Below are 11,363 nucleotides of genomic sequence, written 5' to 3'. Positions count from 1 at the left end.
CAAGCTCGACTGAGCCGTGTTCGACCACATCGGCAAAAGCAGGATGTTTTGCTCTTGCACGACAATGCACGGCCACATGTCAGTCAAAAAACCATGGAAGCGATCACAAAACTCGGATGGACAACACTGAAGCACCCGCCTTCATGTGACTATAATCTATTTGGGAAACTGAAAGACGCTCTTCGTGGAACAAGGTTTGAAGATGATGACTTCCTTGTGCACGCTGCCAAACAGTGTCTCCAACAAGTTGATCCAAGTTGGGTATACAGGCGCTGCATAAGGCAGTTGAGAGGGATGGAAATTATGTGGAGAAATGAAGATACTGTTATTAAGGATGTATCTACACACTGTAAAACTTTAAAACATGTAAAATAAAAGATGGATTAAAAAAAATTTGGATTTCTTGTGGAGTGACCCTCATAGTAATGGAGAATCACAAAGATTATTGAGCGAGTGAGGGTTCGCTTATTGACGTAACTGGTGGAGTGGGCAGGATTTCCTACGACACAACAACTCCGGATACACGTCGCTGGACTGCTGTAGTTCATTTAGAGGCATCCTCAGTTTGTAAACTGATCACTCAATAACTTCATTCACCGTTTTATCTCAGATCATAAAGACTCCGATGAGCATTAACGTTTTGCTTCCGCGCGAGTAATTTTGTCCCAACTTTTCTACACAATAGTAAAAACCATGACTCATTGAAGTTCTTATGTAAGGAATCAGAAATACAGCATGCACAGTCGCTCGAAACTATTAGGTCGAATCAAGATCATGCATGACGCATGGCACTTAGGAATTCTGGAATACCTTGAATATCTAAATGCTAAATTCAAATTACTATTGCAGGTTGCAATGGCTTGTATAGTGGATTTTGTAGATAAGGTTCTGACAACGAATCCATGTCCGGAAAAGTACAGTATGGCTTTAAAATAAGTTTGAAGATGGAATCACTTTCACGGTATGCATCAGCGGAGACAATGAGCTTTGACCGTGCGCTCTTCAGCACTTCATGGCATAGAGGACAATATTTTATAATCGTCGTCGGGTAGGCTTCTAAGTGACGAACAAACAGAAACTGGTACACCTGCCTAATACCGTACAGGGCCCCTACGAGCACGCAGAAGTACCACAACGTGACGTTGCATGGACTCGACTAATGTCTGAAGTAGTGCTGGAGGAAACTGACACCATGAATCCTGCAGGGCTGTCCATAAATTCGTAAGAGTACGTTGCAACGCATCCCAGGTATGCTCAATAACGTTTATGTCTGGGGAGTTTGGTGGCCAGCGGAAGTGTTTAAACTCAGAAGAGTGTTCCTGGAGCTACTCTCTATCAATTCTGGACGTGTGCGGTGTCGCATTGTCCTGCTGGAATTGCCCAAGTCCGTCGGAATGCCAATGGATATGAATGGATGCAGATGATCAGACAGGATGCTTACAGCTTGAACAGTCCCCTGGTATCATGCAGGGTCCATGGATTCATGAGGTTGTTTCCATATCAGTGCATGTCCATCCGCTCGATACAATTTGAAGAGAGACATGCCCGACCAGTAACATGTTTCCAGTCATCATCAGTCCAATGTCGGTTCGGGCGGTCCCAAGTGAGGCATAAAGCTTTGTTTCGTGCAGTCGTCAAGGGTACACAAGTGGGCCTTCGTCTTCGATACCCCATATCGATGATGATTCGTTGAATGGTTCGCACGCTGACACTTGTTGATGGCCCAGCACTGAAATCGGCAGTAATTAGCGGAATGGTTGCACTTCTGTCACGGTGAACGATTCTCTACAGTCGTCGTTGGTCCCGTTCTTGCAGGATCTATTTCCGGCCGCAGCGACGTCGGAGATTTGATGTTTTGCCGAATTCCTAATATTCACGGTCCACTCGTGAAATGGTCGTACGGAAAAATCCCCACTTCATCGCTACGCGGAGATGCTGTGTGCCACGACTCGTGCGCCAACTATAGCACCACGTTGAAACCCACTTAAATCTTAATAACCTGCGATTGTAGCAGCAGTAACCGATCTAACAACTGCGCCAGACGCTTGTTGTCTTATATAGGCGTGCCGATCGCAGCGCTGTATTCTGCCTATTTACACTATGTGATCAAAAGTATCCGGACACCCCAAAAATATTAGGTGCATTGTGCTGCCACCTACTGCCAGGTACTCCATATCAGCGACCTTTAGTCATTAGACATCGTGAGAGAGCAGAATGGGGCGCTCCGCGAACTCACGGACTTAGAACGTGGTCACATGATTGGCTGTCACTTTGTCATACGTCCGTAGCGAGATTTCCACACTCATAAATATCCGTAGGTCCACTGTTTCCGACGTGATAGTGAAGTGGAAACGTGAAGGGACACGTAAAGCACAAAAGCGTACAGGCCGACCTCGTCTGTTGACTGACAGAGACAGCCGACAATTGAAGAGGGTCGTAATGTGTAATAGGCAGGCATCTATTCAGACTTTCACATAGGAATTCCAAACTGCATCAGGATCCACTGCAAGTACTATGACAGTTAGGAGGGAGATGAGAAAACTTGGATTTCATGGTCGAGCGGTTGCTCATAAGCCACACATCGCGCCAGTAAATGCCAAACGACGCACCGGTTGGTGTATGGAGCGTAAACATTGGATGATTTAACAGTGGAAAAACGTTGTGTAGAGGGACGACTCACGGTACACAATGTTGCGATCCAGTGGCAGGATGTGGGTATGACGAATACCCGGTGAGCGTCATCTGCCAGCGTGTGTAGTGCCAACAGTAAAATTCCGAAGCGGTGGTGTTATGGTGCGGTCGTGTTTTTCATGGAGGGGGCTTGCACCCCTTGTTGTTTTGCATGGCACTATCACAGCACAGGCCTACATTGATGTTTTAAGCTCCTTCTTGCTTCCCACTGTTGAAGAGCAATTCGGGGATGGCGATTGCATCTTTCAACACGATCGAGCACCTGTTCATAATGCACGGCATATGGCACGAGTGGTTACACGACAATAACATCCCTGTAATGGACTGGCCTACACAGAGTCGTGACCTGAATCCTATAGAACACGTTTGGGATGTTTTGGAACGCCGACTTCGTACCAGGCCGCACCGACCGACATCGATACCTCTCCTCAGGGCAGCACTCCGCAAAGAATGGACTGCCATTCCCCAAGAAACCTTCCAGCACCTGATTGAACATTTGCCTGCGAGAGTGGAAGCTGTCATTAAGGCTAAGGGTGGGCCAACGCCGTATTGAATTCCAGCATTACCGATGGAGGGCGCCACGAACTTTTAACTCATTTCTGCGAGGTGTCCGAACACTTTTGATCACACAGCGTACATACCCCTGTATTTAAATACGCATGCATATACCAGTTTCTTTGGCGCTTCAGTGTATTTTGGTGTGAAGCCACAGTCATACAAAACTTTTCGAAAGCTATGACCACCATCTGACTATACAACAGGTTTAATTCCACAATCTACATCTACATATATACTCCGATAGCCACCAAGCGGTCTGTGACAGAGGGCACAATTCGCGCCAAAGTCATATTTCCCACCCTCTGCTCCACTCGCGGATCGCGGGAGGGAAAAACGACTGTCTGAACGCCTCAGTACGAGCTCTTGTTTCCCTTATCGTTGAGTGGTGGCCATTGCACGATTTGAAAGTTGGTGGTAATAATATATGCTCTACATCCTTAGTGAAGATTGCATTTCGGAATTTAGTGAGCAGCCCCTTCTGTTTAGCCCGTCGTCTGTCTACAAGTGTGTCCCACTTCAAGCTTTCTATGAGATTTGTAACGCTCTCGCGATGGCTAAATGTACCAGTCACGAATCTTGCCGCTCTTCTTTGGACCTTCTCAATCTCTTGAATCAGACCCAACTGGTAAGGGTCCTATACAGACGAACAGTACTCTAAGACTGGACGAACTAACGTATTGTAAGCTATTTCCTTTGTTGAAGGACTGCATCGCTTTACGATTCTAACAATAAACCGCAATTTAGAGTTCGCCTTGCCCGTTGCTTGTGTAACCTGATCATTCCATTTGAGATCATTTCGATTAGTCTCACCCAGATACTTGACGAATGCCGGCTGCGGTGGTCTCGCGGTTCTAGGCGCGCAGTCCGGAACCGTGCGACTGCTACGGTCGCAGGTTCGAATCCTGCCTCGGGCATGGATGTGTGTGATGTCCTTAGGTTAGTTAGGTTTAAGTAGTTCTAAGTTCTAGGGGACTAATGACCACAGCAGTTGAGTCCCATAGTGCTCAGAGCCATTTTGAACTTGACGGATGTTACTGCTTCGCAAGACTGGGCATTTATTTTGTACTCGTACATTAATGGGGATTTTCGCCTTGTTATACGCAGTAGGTTACACTTACTAATATTGAGAGATAACTGCCAGTCATTGCACCACGTATTTATTTTCTGCAAATCCTCATTGATTTATTCACAACTTTCGTGTGATACTAGTTTCCTGTAGACTACAGTATCATCGGCAAATAGCCTAATGCCGTTCTCAATGTCATCAACCAGATCGTTTATGTAAATCGGCCTTGGGTTGTTTTCAAGTATCACAACCATTAAAAATCATGAGAGTTCAGTAGAACACAAGTCGTCGTCAAAATATGTATCTTCGGTTATATAAACAAATCTTGTCAAGAGTAAATTCGAGAACATTTGTGTGATAGGCTAATTTATTAGCTATTAACGTGACTTATTTACTTGGTATGGTTGTGGAATAAAATAGAAGACCAAATCACACATTTAAACTCCACTGCACTGAGTCTAAGCAGCCACTGACATAAACATAAGTGAAACGATCGTCAAATACCATCATAAAGACGTCCCAGTTTGCTCCATATGATTTTTGATCACACATATAATTGTACATATATCGGTCTCTTGAGGTGTGATGTGTAACAATGATAGTACATGCCACAACAGCTCTAGTAACAGTTAATTATGAATGGTAGTGTATCAGAGGAAAATACACTGTCCAGTCAAATTAATGTGACCACCTGTCAGAAACCGCGGACTGTTGAGAGACGTGAAGGAAGAGTCACTGAGATACTGGGAGGTAGCAACAGGGATGTGGAGCCACGCCAAGTCCACTGTTGTGATACCTGCCTGGGTTTCTCGGTTGACAATCCGTGGCGCGAAGAGCCCAATCGAGGTGGGTCGAAAGATACTCGATTGGTTTTAAATCCGGGGAGTTTGGTGGCCAGGGAAGTACGGTAAACTCACCAGCCACGCACACTGCGAACTGTGCGACACGCTGCAACGTTTCTCATTGAGCCATATACGTTACCTTGCGTTTCTAGCTGCTTCTCTCACACAAATAATGATAAAAACTCAGAAATTCAGGGTCGCCACCAGCCCAAGCCCTTCCTAACCATTTAGAAAAAAAACCGGAGCTGGAAAACTATTAATTTAATTACATTAATAATTTAATTACAAGTATGCAAATTTCTTTAAGTACCCAGATAAATAGCACTCCATGTCGTGCATAAAGCAACTTGATTAATTCAGGATTGGAAATCGGAGTAAGTGGGTAAGGTCAACACCACAGAATTTATCTTTCACGTAGATTATTTATTGTATCTAAGTATTTGATTGCGCATCCTAACTACACATAACTGGTGCCTGACTAGAAATGTTTAAGTAAGAATTACGTGAGAATGTAACCGAGCACAATTTAACTACAGCAAGAAGGAACACAAAAAACGAGGGTGGGAGCTAATGATACTATCATCTCCTTTTCATTCATACCATAAAAATATCTCAGTGAGATTCGCATCACGATTCTACGCATGCACTACTCTGGACAGAGGTTTAACCAATGCACGAGGTTGTGCAATAATTATTCAACATACTAACTTCGTCTGCTGCTTGCAAACGGCGGAACTAGAACACGTGGTGCATTCCAAATCAAACTGTTGTGCTCCTTTGCAGAAAGCGCACGAAAGAACAGATATTCTTGCAGAAATTATAGCTCATTAAGCAAGCAAACTGTTCAAATGAAGCCTATTGCGGTGCCGTGGTGGACCAGAAGGGTCACTGATTACCAAACACGTGGCGCAAAATCGACACACAAAGACAAAAGCAACTTCCACAAAATATAAAATTAAAAATCATTAAAAATCATACTCGCTTCGACACACTATTACACTCACGTACGATTCAAGCGATCCTAACCAGCTTTTCCTAATCAGATTTACCGTTGGAAATTCTACTTCATCGTTGTTCAAAATGCACAAAGCAACTTCCAAACTTTTAACTTAACCACCCAAAAATCGCCTATTTAAAGCAATATAATTATGGTACATTCGGAAAAATAACTCGCTTCACACGCTTCAATAAAGCTGAAGTTCTTAAGTATTTCAACAGTTAAACATAACGAAGTCCTAACTCAACCTGCTTCCTATCACCTGAAACCCCCCGTAAGAGCTACGATCCGTACCCACCAAGCGTTCACCGAAGAGTGCCGCTTTCTCTTTCGAGATTGCCTAGCTCCCCGTGCAGCGGCAGGTACAAGAGGGGTAGCCCTCCGTCACCAACTTCACACACAAAAACAGCCTTCGACTAAGATGGATAAACCTCTCTGTTCAGGTATTGGAAACCTAAGTTGGTCAACCTGTGCTCTCCTTCGAACGAGAAGCAACATCGTCTGCTCCCAGCAGACCATGACCAACTCAGCGTTTCCCACAAAACAAAACCGAAACCCCACATTAAAACACACATATAATATTCAATAGGCCTTACTTGAGTGCTCTCGAGCCGGCCGCGGTGGTCTAGCGGTTCTAGGCGCTCAGTCCGGAACCGCGCGACTGCTACGGTCGCAGGTTCGAATCCTGCCTCGGGCATGGATGTGTGTGATGTCCTTAGGTTAGTTAGGTATAAGTAGTTCTGAGTTCTAGGGGACTGATGACCTCAGATGTTAAGTCCCATAGTGCTCAGAACCATTAGAACCATTTTGAACTTGAGTGCTCAGTCCTTCTGGAAGAGTTCATGAATTGAGCTAAATTCGGTTAGTAAGGTGAATAAGTTGTACCGAATTCGACAAGCGTCTTATGAAACGACTTCACAGAGACGTTTCAACTGTTCTTCTGGTAGGTGCTGTCGTGTCGAGCAAAAGCAAACTCCATGTAGGGGTAGACGAGGTCCCAAGGATAGATGCGTACTTGTCTTGATCCATTGTGCATTCCAGAATGACCAGATCACTCAGGGAATGCTACGAAAACATTCCCTAGACCACAACTGTTGCAGGGTGTTGCTTTCAGAAGTTTCACGCTATACACGCTAACAGTCATCTGTCGCCACCGGGTGGACGTGCAGTTGGAGTACAAGCGTGCAAATGCCAGTCTTCGCCGCCAACGATCAGCAGTCAGCATGGGTGCACGAACCAGACACCTGCTGCGGAGGTCGATACGCAGCAACGTTCGTCAAACTATTGTAGGGCAGACGCTGTTGGTAGCATCTTGGTTCACCTGGGCGGCCAGCTGCTCAACAGTAGCACATCTCTTCTTCCGCACACATCTCCGCTGCGTCGCTCACCCCTGCCATCTACTGCCCATGGTGCATTCACAGTTGCTTCGGTGTCCGTTCTGGATAGTGTCTTTTTCCATGCACGGTATACACTACTGGCCATTAAAATTACTACACCAAGAAGAAATGCAGATGATAAACGGGTAGTCATTGGACAAATATATTATACTAGAACTGACATGTCAAAACATTTTCACACAATTTGGGTGCATAGATCCTGAGAAATCAGTACCCAGAGCAACCACCTCTGGCCGTAATAACGGCCTTGATACGCCTGGGCATTGAGTCAAACAGAGCTTGGATGGCGTGTACAGGTACAGCTGCCCATGCAGCTTCAACACGATACCACAGTTCATCAAGAGTGGTGACTGGCGTATTGTGACGAGCCAGTTCCTCGGTAACCATTGACCAGACGTTTTCAATTGGTGAGGGATCTGGAGAATGTGCTGGTCAGGGCAGCAGTCGAACATTTTCTGTATCCAGAAAGGAACGTACAGGACCTTCAATATGCGGTCGTGCATTATCCTGCTGAAATGTAGGGTTTCGCAGGGATCGAATGAAGGGTAGAGCCACGGGTCGTAACACATCCGAAATGTAACGTCCACTGTTCAAAGTGTCGTCAATGGGAACAAGAGGTGACCGAGACGTGTAACCAATGGCACACCATACCATCACGCCGGGTGATACGCCAGTATGACGATGACAAATACACGCTTTCAATGTGCGTTCACCGCGATATCGCCAAACACGGATGCGACCATCATGATGCTGTAAACAGAACCTGGATTCATCCGAAAAAATGACGTTTTGCCATTTGTGCACTCAGGTTCATCGTTGAATACACCATCGCAGGCGCTCCTGTCTGTGATGCAGCGTCAAGGGTAACCGCAGCCATGGTCTCCGAGCTGATAGTCAATGCTGCTGCAAACGTCGTCGAACTGTTCGTGCAGATGGTAGTTGTCTTGCAAACGTCCACATCTATTGACTCAGGGATCGAGACGTGGCTGCACAATCCGTTACAGCCATGCGGATAAGATGCCTGTCATCTCGACTGCTAGTGATACGAGGCCGTTGGGATCCAGCACGGCGTTCCGTGCTACCCACCTGAACCCACCGATTCCATATTCTGCTAACAGTCATTGGATCTCGACCAACGCGAGCAGCAATGTTGCGATACGATAAACTGCAATGGCAATAGGCTACAATCCGACCTTTATCAAAGTCGGAAACGTGATGGTACGCATTTCTCCTCCTTACACGAGGCATCATAACAACGTTTCACCAGGCAACGCCGGTCAACTGCTGTTTGTGTATGAGAAATCGGTTGGAAACTTTCCTCATGTCAGCACTTTGTAGGTGTCGCCACCGGCGCCAACCTTGTGTGAATGCTCTGAAAAGCTAATCATTTGCATATCACAGCATCTTCTTCCTGTCGGTTAAATTTCGCGTCTGTAGCACCTCATCTTCGTGGTGTAGCAATTTTAATGTCCAGTAGTGTACTTTATTGAAGTCGGCACGCGAACAGTTTAAACATGTAGGCGGTTTGGAAATTCTTCCACCCTTGGACCAAAAGCCAATGCTCATTCCCTTTTGGATGTCAGATAAATCGCTCCATTTCCTCATTGTAACAACGACTGCTCTACTTTCCGCCTTTCCCTGACACGCTTCGTATACCCTCAACTGCGTCTGCCCCTGCCGTCTGTGGGTCGATATTGCTCTTCGACATTGAACAAAGGTGGTTGCCACGTTAACGTGAATGTACCATGTAGAATGAGACGTTTTTCGTTGCAATTCCTAAACATAAGAAGTGGTATTTTGAAGAGAACATCTATTTGTGTCTCTCGCGGCCCCCTTGTTGCTATAGGAGAGGAGTATGATACGTCCCGGTACTGGGATTCACCCTGTCTCTTCCTTTCATCCACAACAATACCTGGTACAAGCACTCAGCACAGTCATGAACACGACACAGATGCACACGAGGCAGGAAGGCAATGGGCCAATGGCAAACTATCTCCAGTAGGAGCTTGCCTGGAGTGGCTACGTCTCTCCTCTGCGCGTTTTCCCTCTGTATGAAATAACTTGGAATTTTTTTATTGGTTTCGCCAGCGAAGAACCACGTGAAATAAATTACGTCTTCTTTCTTTTCTCCTTTCTTTCTTTACAGTCGTTTTTCATTCTTTCTCTATGTTTTCTCTTGTTTCATGTATCCATATTGCGCCTGTATTTTTGTTTCGTTTCTTCTGGAAGTCCTTTAAACTTTTTGCTTTTTCTCTGAACTTTTCTCATTCTTCTATTTCTTCCTCCGTTATTTCCATTTCTTTAAGGCCTACTTTAACTTTTGATCCGTGTGATTGATGTTTTTGGGTTACTGTCAAAAACTTTAAAAATTCTTTTTATTCTCTTCTTTGCATTTAGCCGTTTTGGTGACCACAGAATGCAACTGTTCTCTTCCTCATTGTATCTGATATTGTTCCTATTTCTTCATAAATTCCTTTATTACCTCTTAATTTCCATTTTCCGTTCTCTTAGTTTGGTCCCAAGACTTTCCTGTTATTTTTCGTTCCCTCTTTTGTGTTATACTTAGTTGTTTGGAAAGGCATCCTAAAGCAAAAAGACATTCTGTTTTAATGACTGTGTTGTAATGCCGGACTTCTGCACTTATGGAAATAGAGTTCTTGTTATACATTCTTTCGTTAGTCGAAACGCCACCTCCATTTTTCTTATCCTTGTGAAGTTGCTTCTTTGTCCAAAGCATTTGTTATTTTATGTCACCTAGATATTTAAATTTTTTAGTCTTAGCTACATTGTTGCATCTTCCATAGATTCAGTTAAGAGTGCAATATCGCCTGCAGAGGTCGAGCAATCGAAACTGAGATTGTGTGTTAACGAGTATTGCGCTCTCATTTAAATATATGGCCGAAAGAATCAGCCTTGAGGAATTGTGAAACGAACCCTGTCGTCCAGGACCAGATGCCACAAAGGGCGTAGATTCACCACGAGATGGGGAAATTCACAGGCGTCTATGCTCTATTGAGGCCTAAGGGCTGCAGTGTGCAAGTGAGACAGACGAGGACCTACGTCATAGGGAAACCCAGTAGAAGGCTTTTGTGGCCGAGGAGACGTAGCGGTGTTAAATATGGTGGACCTAAGATCGACCATAAAGGAAACATTTATGAAAACTATTTAATTCTGTAGTAATGCAGGGAATTAAGCCACAGTAATTTTGATCTGCCATCCTCAATAAATTTTCATGGTGATCCCAATAAAACGTGAATATTGATCATATCTATAATAGTTTAGGATTTACTCTTAAAGTGAAATTAACAAGTTTTATAACAAAGTCCTGAATGCTAAAATCTGAACGCTGTGGTCGATCTTCACGATCGACATTTCATATAGAAGCGCATCATTAAAATGACAGACAGTTTAAATATCAACTCTGTAACTTTATTTCTTTAAAAGATATAGTAAATTTAAATTATCAGTATTTTCAGTTAAGCATCAGATAATCGTTTCCTCCATACAATGCACATTGAACGATGGCAGCATGGCACCTTATTGAATCATTAGATAATGGAATATTGTTTGTAAAGTTTAGTGCATAATAGTTATTTTTGTACTTTATTTATTTATCAGAAAGCATATAGGTGCAAGGCTACTGGCCGTGACATTCAAAGCTAAGAAGGAAATTGTATTGGTTTTATGTAAAAGAAACTAACTTTTATTATGTAATGGATATTATTGTCACTTTATCTAGAACGTGAAAGTGGTCAAGCTTTGATTACATACACTACTGGCCATCAAAATTGCTACAGCAAGAAGAAATGCAG

This window comes from Schistocerca nitens, chromosome 7 (assembly GCF_023898315.1).
Source record: "Schistocerca nitens isolate TAMUIC-IGC-003100 chromosome 7, iqSchNite1.1, whole genome shotgun sequence".
Classification (NCBI taxonomy): Eukaryota; Metazoa; Arthropoda; class Insecta; order Orthoptera; family Acrididae; genus Schistocerca; species Schistocerca nitens.
The sequence above is the reverse complement of the archived record's forward strand: the minus strand, read 5'-3'. Positions refer to the sequence as shown.